The following is a 16619-nucleotide window of genomic DNA, read 5'->3' on the forward strand; positions in this document are numbered from 1 at the left end:
ACCTCCAGTTGAGTCAGATGAATCCTCTTGTTCCTCGAAAACCAAAGGGATTGGGAAGGGTGAGATGATGCCTTCCGGAGGGGGCCTCCCTACCACCAGGACTCCATGCAGGGACGCAGGCCGTCTTGCAGGGAGGACGCTGAAAGCACCTCCACCCCGCCCCGCCCCGGCCTCCTGGAGGCAGAGGGCCAGCTGGGTGCTGCGGACGGTGGTGACATTCGAGGCACAAGGGATGACCTGCTTTGCTTTATTTTACGAAAATTCATTTTCCACGCCTTATGCCAAAAACCATTTAAGACAGCAACAACTGCCTTCCTGGCAGCACTTCTGTGCTCACTGTGGGCCCTTTGAAGCTGATGCGAATCCTTACTGCAAGATCCCTCTGCAGCCTGCAGCCCCCAGGCTGCCCTGAGGGCCCACTGCCACTGGGCAGTGCAGAGACCCTCGCAGGGGCCAAGGTGAACCCTTTTACTCTGAGGGCGACAAACTTCAAGCAGAGACGGCTGCCACTGCTGTTCCTCCGAGTCTGGAAATGTCTGTCTCTCTGGAGAGTGACCCACGGTCACAAGTTCCTTCTGCAAAGCCAGCTCATGCAATCCTTGTGGTCAGGAGGAAGCTCCTGAAGTCTGTTCACGTGTCCAGAGCCCGTCTCTCTCTAGACTGAGAGGCAGAGTTCACAGCCTGCGAGACGTGGGTCATTTTGACCACAACCCTCAATCTAGACACAGCTATCCTGGCCGTAAGCACTCCGTCAAGGTCAAGAAAGCGCCAGCTGGCGATCCCTGGATCCCAGTGCCTCCAGTCCCCAGAAACAGAACCCCAAACTCTCTCCCCTCCCCCGCTGCCTTGACAGGAGGCCAGGTGATTACTGTGACTCAGGGGAGAATCAACTGACCTTTCCAAAGCACACCGTGTCATCGGGTGGCCACAGAAACCATCTCCTGTGACCTTCACAGAAACCCTTCCAAAAACATTTAGGAAGTTCCAGGGGAAGGAAGGCAGTAGCTAGGGACAACGTTGGCTCTATAAATAAGCAGGGTCAGAAACACCTGTAGGGTATGATTTTTGAACCAGCAAGACTTCCGCCCAAGGGCCCCACCCTTCCCCCACAAAAGAGCACTCGAGCACATGCACATTCGGGCAGTCCATTTCCGTGTAGAAGTGTGACCTGGGGCTGGAAACTTTGTAAGCCTTTGCCTCTCAACGTTAGCGGATCTGAGTGCACAGGTCTGGCAGGGGGCCAGGAGTCTGTGTTTATATCAAGCCCACCTTCTGATGCTGGTACAGGTGGTCTGTGGCCCACATTTTGGAACACTATGCTGAAAAGGATTGTGGGTCATTGTCGTATTAGCACAGATTAACTGGTAATACAGGAAAGCATTGCACGGGGATTGCAGGCCAGGCTTTAGCCCTCTGTGTGGCCGTGGGCAAGACAATTTAACACTCCAAAACCGAAGGCCTCTGGACCAGTGGGTGACCTCTAAAAATTGAGATGGGAACTGGTTTCTTAACAATGGCACACAAGTCTGCGAGGTATAAGGGCTGGTCCAAAAGGTCATGGCAGCCAAGACTACTCCAGCTTGTCCTAAATACTCAGTAAAGTTCTGTGGTACAGAAAGTCCCGGAGGCCAAGGAAGACCCTCCTGGCCTGGGGCTACAGTCCTAGTACCTGAGGTCTTGGTACCAGAACCCAGCAATAGATACTTCTTTCTTTGCTCTCCTCTATTTCCAAATAGGGAAAAATGAAAGAGAGAAGATTTAATTCATTCCATGCTTTGTCTGTGTAGGAGTGCTGGCAACACTGACTCCATCTCCAGCCCTCTCTCTTGTTCGTGCCCACACAATGACCGCCCTCCGGGCTACATGTTGGAGGCCCCGTGGAAACTAATGGATGCCCCCACTGGAATGCGGGAGGGCTCGTTCTTATCTTTCCCAAAGTTGTGCACAGAAGGCCCCACATCAAGTAACTAGTAGAGATGAATGTCCCACTTCAGATAAGTACCCTGTGACCTCACCACCAGGCCCCTCGCTCCATAGAGGCTGGGGATTAATGTCCAGACCCAGCAGAGAACAGCTGGATGTGTCCTGCCCTGGGTGGTCTGTCCGTCCTCCCACCGCCTCATCTCCCCTGTCGGTAAACTACCCTGACTAAAACTCTCCGTAAATGATATGGAGTGGCTTGCTTTGGTTCTTGGTCTGAAAGTGCCTTGTCAGACTGGAGAATAGATTTCTGACCCTCCTTCACCTTCTAAGAATATCCATTACCTTTTAAATCTTCAAGTAACCCTAGTATTCTTAGCTCCATTTTGAAGATGAGAGAATTACAGATTAAAGAGGTTGACTAACTTTCCTAAATTCCCAAGATCTCGTGGCTATTGAGTGCTTGGGATGAAATTTGAACTCATGTCTGTCCAGGTACAAGTTCCATGTTCTTTCCACAAAGCCACCCATAGCTGAAAGACATGCTGTGGCCAGTCTGAAGGCATGGATGTTTTGAGACCCTCAAAATGCCCTCACTCTTTCTGACCTTTATCCATCCCTGTTATCTACTCTGTTTAAGAATCTCACTTTATCTTTTTTTTAAATTTTATCTATTTATTTGATAGAGGGGGGAGGGGCAGAGGGAGAGGGAGAAACAGGCTCCCTGCTGAGCAAGGGGCTCGGATGCAGAGCTCGATCCTAGGACCCTGGGATCACGACCTGAGCCAAAGGCAGCCACTTTAACCAACTAAACCAACCAGCGCTCCAAGAATCTCACTTTATCTTTAATCTTTATTCCATCCCTGACCTCCAATAGTCCCGCAGCCTTGCTCTGTGTTACCCCAACAATGTCTTTACCCCCCCTGCCCGGGGTAAAATGTCACATCTTTCCTGGGCCCTGGAGGATTTTTGGATCCACAATTACTCCAGTTGCTGATTTGAAGACCAGTGGGTCCTAGAGAATGCATGATATCGCCAGGGGTTTCCATGGACTGAGGGCCCTCCCATGCTTAAGAGGCATTTGTGGACTTACTGACGCGACAGCTCTCCCTCCACCCCATCCCCCTCACCCCATCTCTTCTCAACTCAGGGCAGAGACCAGGAAACCTGGGTCAGCCAGCGCCCTGCTATGAAAGAAATGGTGCCCCCTGAAACATCAACATCCTAATAATAGATTATTCCGGGATGCTGGGCACCCCCTAGTGGGAGGAATGGAGAGAGAAGCCAGACTGTTCTGATGCTGTTCTCAGTCACCCATCCACCCCCAGCTTCCTGCCCCTCAGCCACCTTCGCCTTCCAGCCCTTCTCACTGTTCTAGAATGATTCATTCTTCCCACGATGATTGGGCCTTTTGCCCCATAAAGCCCTCCCTGTCTTTACAGACATAATGAACTAAAATTAAGCAGAAGGCAACTCGGGCAGAACAGCAGGGAAACCTTCCTATTGGGAGAGCTCTTGAAACCCTGAAATCCCTTATAAGGCAAACTGATTAAGACCCAACTGCACTGGGCAGAACAATAGAGAATATCTTGGAAAGATATTTTTGGAAGTGAGGAGGATAGGGAAAGGCTACTTTCCTGGTTTCAAGATATATGCTAATGCCCACATCTGACACCCTCAGATTTCAGACTTACATTAAATCCCTGTGCTGTCTTACCCCTTCTAGGGTCAAGAGAACACCCAGCATTTACCTATTTTGGAATAAACAGATGAAGCCCTGTCCCAGCAGGTGGGTGGCCTATCTGGGGACTGGGCACACATACCACTGTGGGACATTCCAAACATTTGTCACTATCACTTAACTCTTTAAAGACCAGGGCCATAGCGCCCCATGACAGGGGATGAGCCCTATTACACTGTAATCAACAAGCCATTTTCTGAATACCTACAATACTCAAGCTCAGGCAGGCTGATCAGCCTTATGCATTTTTAAGATCTGCCTATATCTACTTTTGTTCTTTATCCAAGAAGGGGCCTTAATAAAAGACAGAGAGAGCTAACGTATTTGAGTCCGTGCACGAAGAATTCCTTTGAGCATAATCCACTGTCCATATTTTAGTTTGATACCTGATCATTTGTTCACTGGGCGGGGGTTCACCAGTCTCGTCCTGGGGCTCAATGCCTGTTCCCAGGGGACATTACAATTACCTAGCACCCCACCTGGTTGCTATGGTCTGACTTGTTCCTGGATCAGAGCCATCAACTCATTAGTGCCCATTCAAGTTGACCTTCTCTGGTAAGTTCCCTGAAAACGTGTTCATAATGCTAGCAATTCAAGTGCAGGATTTTCACTGCTGTGGCTCCGGCCTCCTCTTGAGCCTCGTCCCTTGGACAGTCGAATCTTACAACTGCTTTCAGTGTCTATCCCTTTCATCTTCTCAGTCATTCGATGATGTTCATCTCTCTGACAACCAAGAACTTTGGAAAACTTTCTCCTTCAGGCACTTCCGTTTTGGGGTCCAGATTGGCAGCCTTTCAAACTCGCCAGAGGCCTCACAGAAGGCAACGTGCTGCGGAGGGTCGGAGGGCAAACTGAACACAGGTTCATTGGACATCTGGGAGAGAGGGGAGGGGTCAAGGGTACACCAGCTTGGTCAGCGTCACAGGCCAACAGCAGAAGCTGTTGGGATTCCTTCCTGCATAACTTGGGCTTGATGAAAGGCATTCTTTGGTCTGGAGCCCTCTGGCCTCATTCTGAACGGGACACTCAAAGGGCAGAGTGGGGTTCTCCGTTGGCAGGAAGGACACACTGAGAGCCTCCCCCAGCCGGGGAGACGCCAAAGCCGTGGTGAGTTAGCTGAACCACCTGGAGTGCTTCTGTCAGTGTAAGCTCTCCCCCGTATCATGTAAGCTGGCCTTGACTTTGTAAGAAAGGGTAGCGATGTGTTTTTGTGCTCCGAAAAGAAAACATGAGGAAAGAATGAGGATTAGAAGGAATGAACATAAATGGTGGCTGCTTTGGGGGACGGAAAGGACGTGATCCTGAGAAGAGGCCCCAGCTCTGACGGAGATAAGGGGACTTTCACTACTTCCGTCTCTATTTTAGAAGAAAGAAAAGCCAAATCATAAATCTAAAACTGAAGGTGCATTCATGTGGGGAGAGGAGGAAACAAGGTATTGCATTCCAAACAGCTATTAGCGCTGCAAAAATGAACACTTTTAATCTGCGAGTAGAAGTGTATCGTTCCTGAAAGTCACCATTGATGAAGCAAAAAGAGAAGGTTACAAAAAATTCTATTTCACGCAGATTAGGAAGCATTCATTCAGGCTCTCTAGTGCGTTGGATTTCTAGCTCTGGATGCTTTCCAGGAAAAAATGAAAGGTGAGCAACCAGAGCAGTTATGGGAAATTCAGGTGCGTGTTTTGTCAGTAAAGGTGAGGAGAGGGTGTTTCAGGGGGCCCAGAGCCACAAAACAGATCAATGGCTGTGCAGCTGGAGGGAGGCCCCGAGGGGATGGAGCCCCTGGATCAGGCCTTTGGAGAACCAACATCAAGCCCCCAAAACAGTGCTTGTGGGCAGAAGGGTGGTGGAAAAGACCTGCCAAGTGCCTACAGCAAGGCAGATAGGCATTATCTGCTAATGTCCCTGAGGGAAGGGAGTTCTGCGCCAGCTGGAGATCTCCCAGGAGAGACAGGTATGCAGCTCTTGGATTCGGTCCAAAGAAACCAGGTGAGGGCTTGAACTCTGGCCAGGGAAGCAGGGCGTGGAACACCTGAGGAAGCTGGGTAGGAGTCATGGGGATGACACTCAGACAGGGGAAACTGGGGTGTGGTGCGTCCATGAAGGGTAGGTACGAGCATTCCAGAGCCCAGTTAATGTTTATGGAAGAAGCTTCAGTAAACATAGAATACAAGTCACCCTGGCTGTCCTCAAACCTTTTCTGCAGCTGAGTTTCTGACTCTTTTACAGCTCAAAAGGAAGTTCTCAATAGAGGCAAAGCAAAGAGGTAGCCGGAGATGGGGGGAGACGGCCCAGTCTTCCGCCCAGAGCCAAGGATACAACACAAGCCTTTGACTCCAAGTAGACAGCTACGTTCCTGAGTCCCAGCAGCCCACGGGGCCGTCAACTTCGTTTCTCCTCCCTCACTTCTGAGAAGGCTACAGCCCACTCTACAGTGTCCTTTCCACCCTTTAGTTCCTTCTTGCCCTTTCTCCCAATTATTTCCAGCGCTGTGCCATAGCCAGTTGTGCTGTCTCCCAACTCCATGTTCAGCTAACGTCATGGCAGCTTACAAGCAGCCATCATGGCGCTATCTGTGCTGTGGAAATGGGCAAACTCTACAAATTAGAGCTTTATATGTATTTCCGAAGAGCCAGTTGTGAAACATTTACTAGTGCACCATGCCTGTCGCTGAGAGTTTGTCCGTGGAGAGGGGGCAGTGAACAGAGTGTCGGAGTTTGGGGACAGGGGAGAGGGGCTAGGAGGAAGTGGCGGATTGCCAAGGCTGGTTGCGCCTCCCTCACAGATACACAACGCCACCCCGAACACAAGCCTTCAATTCAATATCTAACAGTTGTTCAGAAAGAACTGGTTCTGTGTTTACAACCACACATAGACATTGTTTTCTGTTGATTTGGGGGGTGGTTTTATCATCCCACTTGAACATTTTTTGAGGTTTATGGAGCAAAATATAATAACATAGGTATAGAATGTTTTTCCGAGTGTGAATTTAAAGCGTTTCTCATAGATTCAATCCCACTTTTCCTCTTCCACTTCCCCCCTCCCCAAACACACACACACACACACACACACACTCACTCACTCACAACACCAGGTGCTCCCCTGCTCCTATTTGTGCTTCCCATTGACCTTTGGATTCAACATCTTAACTCTTGTAAAAATCTCTCTGAGCTGGATAATTATTACTCCCTCTAGAGGAGAATTCTTTAACTTTGATGTGCATGCAAATCACCTGGGGAATCTTGTTAAATGCAGATTTGCATTCAGTAGGCCTGGCTGTGGCCCCAAGAGTCCTCGCTTCTAACAAGTTCAGGTGATAGGAAGCTGTCGGTCAGCAGATCACAGCAGTAGCAAGGCTCTAGACTGAAATGTTACTTCACTCTGGCTCCCACAACTCTCTCCCTTCCACCTCTTCTACTTTAAGAAATCCCACCTTCATCTCTTGGAGGGACAGCCCCTCACAGGAGGTTGGACCAGGAGTGGAAGCATAACCAAACAACCAAATCTATATGCCAGGTACAGTTAAATTCTTTTTCAAGATTTTGTACTAGAGGGGCACCTGGGTGGCTCAGTTGGTTAAGCGGTGGACTCTTGATTTCAGCTCAGGTCATGATCTCAGGGTCCTGGGATGGAGCCTCGCATGTGGCTCCATGCTCAGCAGGGAGTCTGCTTCAGGATTCTCTCTTTCCCTCTGCCCCTCCTGCCGCTTTCTAGTACTTTCTCTCTCTTTAAATTTAAATCTTAAAGATTTAAATCTTAAAAAAAAAAAAAGAATTTGTACTAGAATGCTGTCCCAGCCTGGAATCCCCCAGAGAAGAGCCAGAGATAGAAGTATGCATGCAGTAATTTCTTTGGGAATATCAGAGAACAAGAATGCAAGATATGGGAAGTAGAAGAGGGAAGAAAAACTAGCACAAGCCTGCGTTATTGAATTTACCATGGTGAAGGGCAACAGGTGCTCAGTCCTGTGGGACCTGCTAATGGGCCTTCTGATAATGCATCTCAGTACGATCTCCATTTATCCAGGCTTTCCTTCAGAAAGTATTGATTAAATGTTTGATAACCCTTTATTTTCCAGTTTTCAAGTGATGACTTGGTTCCCTAGCATCCTCTAAAAGACACCAATAAATTTTATTTTAGTTCAAGTATGAGTCATGGATTTAAATATATTTAATATACTTCAATCCAGTGCAGTTATTATTCTAAATGGTGCTCAAATTATCCCATCTTTAGTCAATGGGGTATTGACTTATTCATGTTGACTCCTGAGTCTTTTTGGTACAACCCCAGCAGTCTTTAATAGCTTCCTTCTTTTATGGTATAAGCCATTCTAGAGTAGCTCTATCCGATAGAACTTTCTGTGATGATGGAAATCGTATCTGCACTATATGATACTGTAGCTACTAGCCACGTGTAGCTGTAAATACCCTAAACGTAGCTGATACAACTGAGGAACTGAATGTTAAATTTTATGTAATTTTGATTCATTTCATTTCATTTTATTTTATTTTTTTTAAAGATTTTATTTATTTATTCGACAGAGACAGAGACAGCCAGCGAGAGAGGGAACACAAGCAGGGGGAGTGGGAGAGGAAGAAGCAGGCTCACAGCGGAGGAGCCTGATGTGGGGCCCGAACCCAGAACGCCGGGATCACGCCCTGAGCCGAAGGCAGACGCTTAACCGCTGCGCTACCCAGGCACCCCGATTCATTTCATTTTAAATACCGCATGTGGCTAATTGTCACTGCACGGCACAATTCCAGAGTTTAACTATTTGAGTAACAATTGAAGAAAGCTAGGTACAGAGAACCAGAAGGACTTGTCTGTGATCGAATTCAACCTTTTTTTTTTTTTTAAGATTTTATTTCTTGGAGGGAGAGAGAGAGTGCACGTGAGAGAGCACAAGCGGGGGAAGGGGCAGAGGGAGAGGGAGAAGCAGGCTCCCCTCTGAGCAGGGAGCTCAATCCCAAGACCCTGGGATCATGACCTGAGCCCAGGCAGACACCCAACCAACGTAAACACCCACATGCCCCATCAATCTTTATCATCAGAAAGGGACTCAGTGCACCTGAGTCATCTAGGGAAACTGTAAAATATTGATTTCTGAGCCCCAGATTCATTTCTGATTCATTACATATGAGGTGGAGCTCAGGAATCTGTTGTTTTATTGTTGTTATTTTAATAATACCATTGATTCCGACGAGCCGCTCGGTTCAGGAACCACTATATTAAATTGCCGGGATGTGATACTTATGTTACTGCTATGGTTCATTGAAAAATCGTTCCAAAGAATCAGCTGCACACCTTTAACACTTTCTAGTCGGTTTGAGAACTTCTCGGAGGGCCAGTCTACTAGTCACATAATCAAGAGCTAGAGGTTCTCACAGAGGCTTGCCTCTGTCTGCCTTCAACACAGGTCTTCCGGCCTCAGTCTGTTTAAGCTACAATAACCTAAATCCCATAGACTTGGTGACTTGTAAACCATGGAAATCTATTTCTCACAGTTTTAGAGGCTGGGAAGTCCGAGATCGAGGCACAAGCATACTCAGTGTCTAGCGAGAGTCTGCTTCTTATCTGGCTGTCTTTTCACTAAGTTTTGTTTGTTTCTTTTCATTTTTGACTTGATTTTTTCAATTGACTGAAATTCACATAACACAAAATTATTTTAAGGCGAACATTTCAGTGGCATTTTGAGGCATCTTTTGTAAGAGCACTGAAGAGCCCCAATCTTTTATAATGGGCTGCAAGCAAACTTGCCCAACTTCGCTCCAGAGAGAGGCATGATTTTTATGATAATAGTACAGCAAACCAACCTTCCCGCTGCTCCAGAGGGAGCCGCTATCTCTATCTGCCAAGGCTGTACAATGTGAAAACGCAGTCCCCAAGAAAAGGCTGCCAATGCCTTTACTTAAAAATCTACAGAAACATGAGAGACCCACGGAGAATGTCTCCCACAGTATACACCCCGGGACACTATTCTTGGTCTGTCCTCAGGATGGTGAACCCCTAGACCCTGAACCAAGACTAGAGTACCGATATAGAAACTCTTCCCTCCCAGCGTTGATGACTTTGGACTTGCTGTGTCCCTTGGCAGGAGGTAATAATGCATAACCGTTAGAAGAATAGTCTCTAGGGGCCCCAGGTGACTCAGTCAAGCGTGGGACTCTTGATTTCGGCTCAGGTCATAATCTCAGAATCCTGAGATTGAGCCCTATGTGGAGCCTGCTTGAGATTCTGCCATCCCTCCCCCCACCCCATGCTTATGCATGCCTGCTCACATACACTCTCTCTCTAAAAAAATTTTTTTCAAAAAGAGCAATCTTTAAAGTCAGACTGTCTAGGTTCACATCTCAGCCATGCCACTTACTAGCTGTATGTCTGTGGGAAATTTCATTAACCCCTGCGTGCCTCAGTTTTCTCATCTATAAAATGGGAATACAATAATACCTACCTCCAGGTTATTATAAAGATTACATGGAAAGTGTCTGACACAAGTTACAAAGCAAGTCCTCCACAAACACTAGCCATTGCTGTTATCGCTCTTTAATTGTTAACGTATTCTCACGACTTTTCCTATCACGGTGGACCTACCTGTTCATACGGAACCCCAGCACAGCCTGGCTTCTTTGGGTTGAGTTAAAATCCCCAATCCTGGCCTACACCCTCCCACTGCCACCTGAAAGCTGGTTTGACACCCTGTTGAGTTTGCTCTCTTCCATCAGTGGGCAAACTATAGCCTGTAAGCCAAATCCAGTCCGCCACCTGTTGTTGTTTTTTTTTTTTTTAAATAAAGGGTGTTTTTGGCACGCCACCACATACACTCATTTACATACTATCTCTGGCTGCTTTGCCGCTGCAGCCTGAGTTGGATAGTAAAGCAGAAAATATTTACTATTTGGGCCTTTAAAGAAAAAGTTTGCCAATCCCTGCTCTATTCTATTCAGACTGTATCCCAACTCCATGTAGCAATCTTGTGATGGGTTATTGATTACCAAGGAGACCAGACAAGGATGGAAACGAACCACTGCTGCCTCTTTTCATCAGAAAAATAACTCCAGATTACTGTTAGTAGAGAAGGCATCAATGTAACCTTTTAAGAGTTGTGCTTTATGTCGTCTCTGAATTGGAATATTTACATAGCCCATCACTTGACTGATGTCATTCAACAAGCAAAACATTAATAAACCGTCTTTGTGTAAGATTATTAGCTTGAAGACAGAAGACTATTCCTAAAGGAAACTTCTCTTTATTAAAAGTCTTTTATCAAAGAGTACTCTAAAAATAAATTAGCCTTTCAAATAAGAGTAAATATAGATAGAATGTATCACTTTCATTCTCTCTACGAATATCTTTGACGTGTTAATAACCATCTAATGAAGACAGACATTAGATGAATATTTACGATGGCCATGGTTGGTGAATATGATTCATGAGCTTTGCATTTAGTACTGGATTTCAGAACACAGTCACGAGGTATGTTCAGTCATAATTGAATACACATTGAATGACCACTTACATTAGGCCCTCAACAATGAGAATGTCCATACCCACACAGAAGTTTCAACTTCTTTCATGAAATAACATTTCAGGGCAGAGAGACAGAAAGTTCTTTGAGAAACCCAGCTCTGACCAAAGAACACAAATGCTTTTATTATGATCAGAGGTCAGTCTTCAACAACCTTCTGGAAACAGCCCAGACCCAAAATTGCAAAAAGAGTGAGTGGGGAGGGTGTGTTTGGTAATGGTTGTTGTTTTTTGTTGTTGTGTTGTTGTGAAGACAGTACGGTGTTTTTTAAATTTTAAAGAAGAATTCCCTTTATCCTTGTACCTAAGACCGCTGTTTTCATTTTTGTGTGTTCTATAAACTCCGTCCAAATGCATACACGTGTTCACAAACAGCTCACAGTCAATGAGAGTTTGTTGTAACAGAAGCGATGTTTTCAGTATGCGCAAAGGTTCACCCACAGGACGAGCATCACGCAGGTACCAACAGTGTTGTATGTTAGGGGGCAAGTGCCTCTCAAACCCGACTGCATATTGGCCTCACTCAGAGGGTTTCTTAAAACGCTAACCTTCTGGGCCCACCTGCCAAACATCCTCATTTAATTAGCCCGACAGTGGGCTTAAGGGGTTGAGTATTATCTGGAAGTTCCCCAGACTCGGCAAATTCTAAACTACAGCCTGGTTGGGAGCCATTCATGTCACTGGATGCCTTCATCTTACAGGTCAAATACCGAGGCTGAGAAATGCGCTTCAAGCCTGCTGCCCTTGCTCCAGCCAAAAGCTTCCAGGGGACCGTGACATCACAGCAAATACTCAGGTGATCTGAACACCCTCTGTGGAAGGGAAATGCTCGGCGCTTGCCTCGGTTGGGCTGATGTGGGTGTATTCCGGGGTTCTGAGAATAAGGATTCAGCCCTTTCAAAGCACAGAGTAAGACTTTCTTGAAATATTCCAGGTCTACCTCTCCGTAAACAGGGGGTGTGTTATCATGCCTTTATTGGAGTTGTACTTTCGGCCAAGTTAGTACTTACTGTCCCAACGTCTGGGATTGTGTTCCCTCAGCTCTCCAGGTCCCAGTGTCACGGTGGGCCACCAGCGGATGGCCACGGGTAGTAGAATTCCCCCGAGAGTACGCTCCAAAGCTGAAGACTTGACACGCTCCCTCCTCCCACTTTTCTACGTGGTCGCAGTTCAGAATGCTGCTGTGCTGTCTCTCCCTTTGGGAATTTCCTCTGGAGCCCGAGATTAATCATTATGCAAATATTAAATACTTTGAAAGTTGGAGAAAGGGAGGGAATTTTTTAAAGCACTTTTGTTATTATAGTTTAGGAGAAATCACAAACAGCTGTTGCGTTTGACCTGCACTCAAGTTCTATTGTGCCATTCGTGGGATATCAAATTTTATATATATATATATATATATATATATATATATATATATATACACACACACACACATATTCTAGTTAAATCTTCTTTAAGATGTGTATGTACTTTTGGGGCCCCTGGGTGGCCCAGTCAGTTAAGTGTCTGCCGCAGGCTCAGGTCATGATTCCAGGATCCTGGGATCCAGTCCAGTGTCAGGCTCCCTGTTCAGCAGGGAGGGGGGAAGGAGGAGGAGAGAGGGGGAGGGAGGGAGGGAAGGGGGGATCTGCTTCTCCCTCTCCCTCTGCCTGCTGCTCCTCCTGCTTGTGCTCACCCTCTCTCTGTCAAATAAATGAGTAAAATCTTAAAAAAAAAAAAAAAAGATGTCTATGTACTTTTGCCAAAACCTCTGGGTTCCCATAAATATCCAAATCCATCGACCATCACCCAGCCTGTTTGCGCTCCCTCCTGGACTTAAGGGCCATTCTGGGAAAAGACAGATTAAAACATTTCACCCTCGGAATGTGAGCATGACTGAGATGTTATTTAGATTTTTTAAATAGCCTAAATGCCTGGGGTGATCTGAAAGGAAATGCTGCCTAGAATCCTGTTGCCTAAGAAATAGGGCAAGTCGTGCTCGCTCAGGCGTAGCCTGAAGGCCAAAACAAAGTCCTCAGCCTTATCCTGAAGGTCAAAACTTGTTTGGCTTCCCTTGTCCAAGTCTCTTCCTCTGTGTCAAGGGTTTCTAAACAATAAACTGCTATTTAATAATTTTTTTTATATTAAACTTTTCCTGTTCAAGTTATGGTGGGGTTTCTCCCTCCTGTTCTGACCCATACTGATACCAGGCCCTTTTGAGACACTGAGCTCCCCAAGAGCCAAGGATGGTGGGTGCTGCAGGGATGGGACGAGGCACGCAAGGTGCATGGGTTCATGGAGTTGCAGGTCGTTCGAGTTCACGGGGGACACATGAGGGTGGGTGACTCCTTGCATGAGGAGCCCGAGGTCCTTTGCTTACCGAGCCCGAGTCCAGACTTTGCTGTGCTGTTTTCTTGTGTACAGTTCTGTCTAGCACATTCCAGAGAATTCATCTATTGAACCCTCACCTCCAATGTGATGGTATTTGGAGGTGGGGCCTTTGGAAGATAATTAGGTTCGGATGACACAGGAGGGTGGTGCTCTTATGATATAATTAGTGCCCTTCTAAGAAGAGGAAGGCAGAGTAGGAGCTCTCTCTCCCCTGTATTCACGCAGGAACGGCCATGTGAGCCCACAGAGAGGCCAGGAAGTAGACCTCGCCAGGAACGGAATCTACAGGTTCCTTGCCCTTGGCCTTGCCAACCTCCAGAATGGAGAAAAAAATGTCAGTTGTTTCAGCCACCCCGTGATGATGTTTTGCCCTGGAAGCCAGAGCTAAGACAGGGCCCACTCAGCATGGACGGAAAGGCTGAATCACCTTCTCTGCCTCAGAACCGTCTCTCTAATGCAGCTCAAACACTCGAGTCTCTAAGCGCTGTGGCACGGTATTCAAAAGCCAGACTCTAAAGTCTCGTAGACCCAGGCTCAATCTTAGCCCTATGATGACCCTGGTCTAGTCACTCCTTATGCCTCCGTTTCTTTATTAAATAAGTGAAATAATAATATCTACTCCATGGGGGTGTGGAAGGGATCGAGCAAGACTGTGCACAAAGAACTTAGCTCTGGGCCCTCAGACATTAGCTGTCCTGTTAATAGTAGGCTCACGTCACTCCCCATTATATTAACCCCAAATTTCCCCTAGTCTGAGTCACAAAATGATGAAATAGAGCCAAAATCCAGTATGTCAGTAATTAGTCATTCAGAGAGGGTCTAAAGTCTCAAAGTTGAACATTGCCTCTGTCTGTCCCAAGAGCCAAACAAAAGCCAAAGTAAACAAGGCTTAGGAAGGGATGTACAAAACAGCAATGGCATCGGTCTCCTTTCCCATCAAAGAAGATGAGAATTAGAATATCAGAATAAATATTAAATCTATTCTTTTTTGTTTCCATTTCAAAAAGTCAAAACTTTATTCAAACTCCACTTATTGAGAATGTGTAGTGCCCCTTCCAGGTCCCAGGAGTTATGCTAGTTAGTAAAGATTTAAAAATAAGATACCCTCTTTGCTCTCAAGCCGCTGAAGGTCTTGAGGTATGGAGATTAGCATGTAAACAAAGCAAAGGTCATTTTGAGCATCGGTTACCCTCATGGGGGTGGAGGTCACGGGCTCTCCAGGAGGGTAGGCAGGGAGCTGGCAAGGTCAGAGAACCTTTCCCACCAGAGAAAAAGGTACTCTCTGTAATCCATATTGCTATTGCCTTGAGGAAGTGGAAAGGGAAGCATGGAGGCTAATTCCTGGGATCAAGAGTCTCGCTGTGGCCCGGTCGCAAAGGTTTACCATCTGGCTTGCACAATTCCTCCGTATTTAACCATTGGCACTCACAAGCTCGTAGGAACCAACTTCAGAACATCCCTGTGGAGGTGCTCTAAACCACGAGCAAAATTGCTCTCAAACTGTATTGAGCGTAATTTAATTTCACCTTGATAATCCTGGAGAGTACTTCATGGCATTGTAGTTCCCGAGAGTCAGCATGGGGAACATTAATCCGTCTTGCACGGTGTCTGTGCAGAGTCGCTAATCAGCAGTGTTGTGGTAGATAGCTTGCCACACTGAAGGGCTGAGAAGCAAAAGACAGAACAGAATGTCTCGTAGGTTGTCCGTGGCATGGTTTTACTCCTTAAGGAGCTCTGGAAGGAATCCGGTAGAGGCTATCACCTTCCTTAGGTAAATTTATTATGGTATAAATAGCAATGACAGTGACAGAAGTCATAATCATTTCCTTCCCATGGAATAAGGCTTTACAATTGTCAAAGTGAATTGGACTTTCACCTTGAGGAAAATAGGATAGAGGCTTTATCTCCAGAAACAAATGGAGTGTATAAAATTCAGTCTTTCTCGTCAGCCCCATGCTACTGACTTCTGAATAGCGGTCCAGTTGTATGTATCTGGGCTTGGGAAATTTTCCTAGCTCTTGGAAGGAAGTTAAGTAAAACATATGACATTTCTGGCAGGAGTCACAATTTCACACAAAAACTTTCTTGCAATAACTTCGCATACTGCTTCCCCTGGTGGAATCACTGTCTCCAGGGAAAGCCTGGGTCTAAAATGACAACTCTGTTTAATGAAAGTGAGAGCTGAATGCTAAATCCAGCAGGTTTTATTTCTCACGAAGAAGTCTTCATCTTAAAATCATTTGTAATGGATGATGTTATGACAGAGGTAAGTTCTTCCAGATTTTTTTCTTTTTGTTTGTAGAGCATAGAAGCATTTTTAAGCTTCTTGCATGAAAAAAATAAGCAAATATGGTTACTACTCCTGCAAGTCAACAGTGTCTCCTGTAGATAAAATATTACAGAGTATTTGATATTTACGTGAAATTGGAGGTGGGGGTGGCCACTGGAAGGAGTGTTGGCAGGGACTGGTGGTTGTAAGATGTCTTCCTGAATTAGACTGGTTATGGGAATCAGTGCTTTCCAATTTCATAATGTGCTAGATATGGCAAATATATATATATATGCCGTAAGGAAATAAAAGCCAGATAGGTATTTGCTATCCTTGCTAGTAGAGGAAAGTAAAATTATTTCAACATTAAGGAATGAGGTTACCACTTATGGATGTGGTGCATGCCCTTTATGGTCCCGTGTGTACAAGGACCAGACTCTGCCCCGCAGACTGTCTGATGTCTGACTGCAAGGTGTGCATAAAAGATTTTCAGGACACATTTGTTGATCATCACAGTGATGAGATGGTATGAAAAGGTTTGACAAATACCTACTGCAGGCAACATGTTCATGACCTATAGGAAGGGGAGAGTCAGAGCTGGGAGGGTGAAGGTCTGCGTGTATGAAGCTTCAGTCCCTTCAGTAGCACCGAAGAGTGACAGCAGAGGCTATTCAAGTCCTCTGACTGCTCCAGAGACTTTGAACATCAGAGTGAATAATTTGCTGAGAGCTCAAAATAGCAAAACCAATAACCATTCCTGATTTTGTAACTGTATTGACTAATTATTTGTTT

The 16619-nt window shown here is 46.1% G+C and overlaps 1 long non-coding RNA gene across 1 annotated transcript; it reads left to right on the forward strand.

The window, feature by feature from the left end:
* The first annotated feature begins 6952 nt into the window (after positions 1-6952).
* LOC130543159 (uncharacterized) lies at positions 6953-12538 on the forward strand. The gene is made up of 3 exons (XR_008958286.1): positions 6953-7177; positions 11887-11981; positions 12227-12538. It is a non-coding gene; the product is annotated as an uncharacterized LOC130543159 (long non-coding RNA).
* The last annotated feature ends 4081 nt before the right edge of the window (positions 12539-16619 follow it).

This window comes from Ursus arctos, unplaced genomic scaffold (genome assembly GCF_023065955.2).
Source record: "Ursus arctos isolate Adak ecotype North America unplaced genomic scaffold, UrsArc2.0 scaffold_8, whole genome shotgun sequence".
In the NCBI taxonomy this organism is placed as follows: domain Eukaryota; kingdom Metazoa; phylum Chordata; class Mammalia; order Carnivora; family Ursidae; genus Ursus; species Ursus arctos.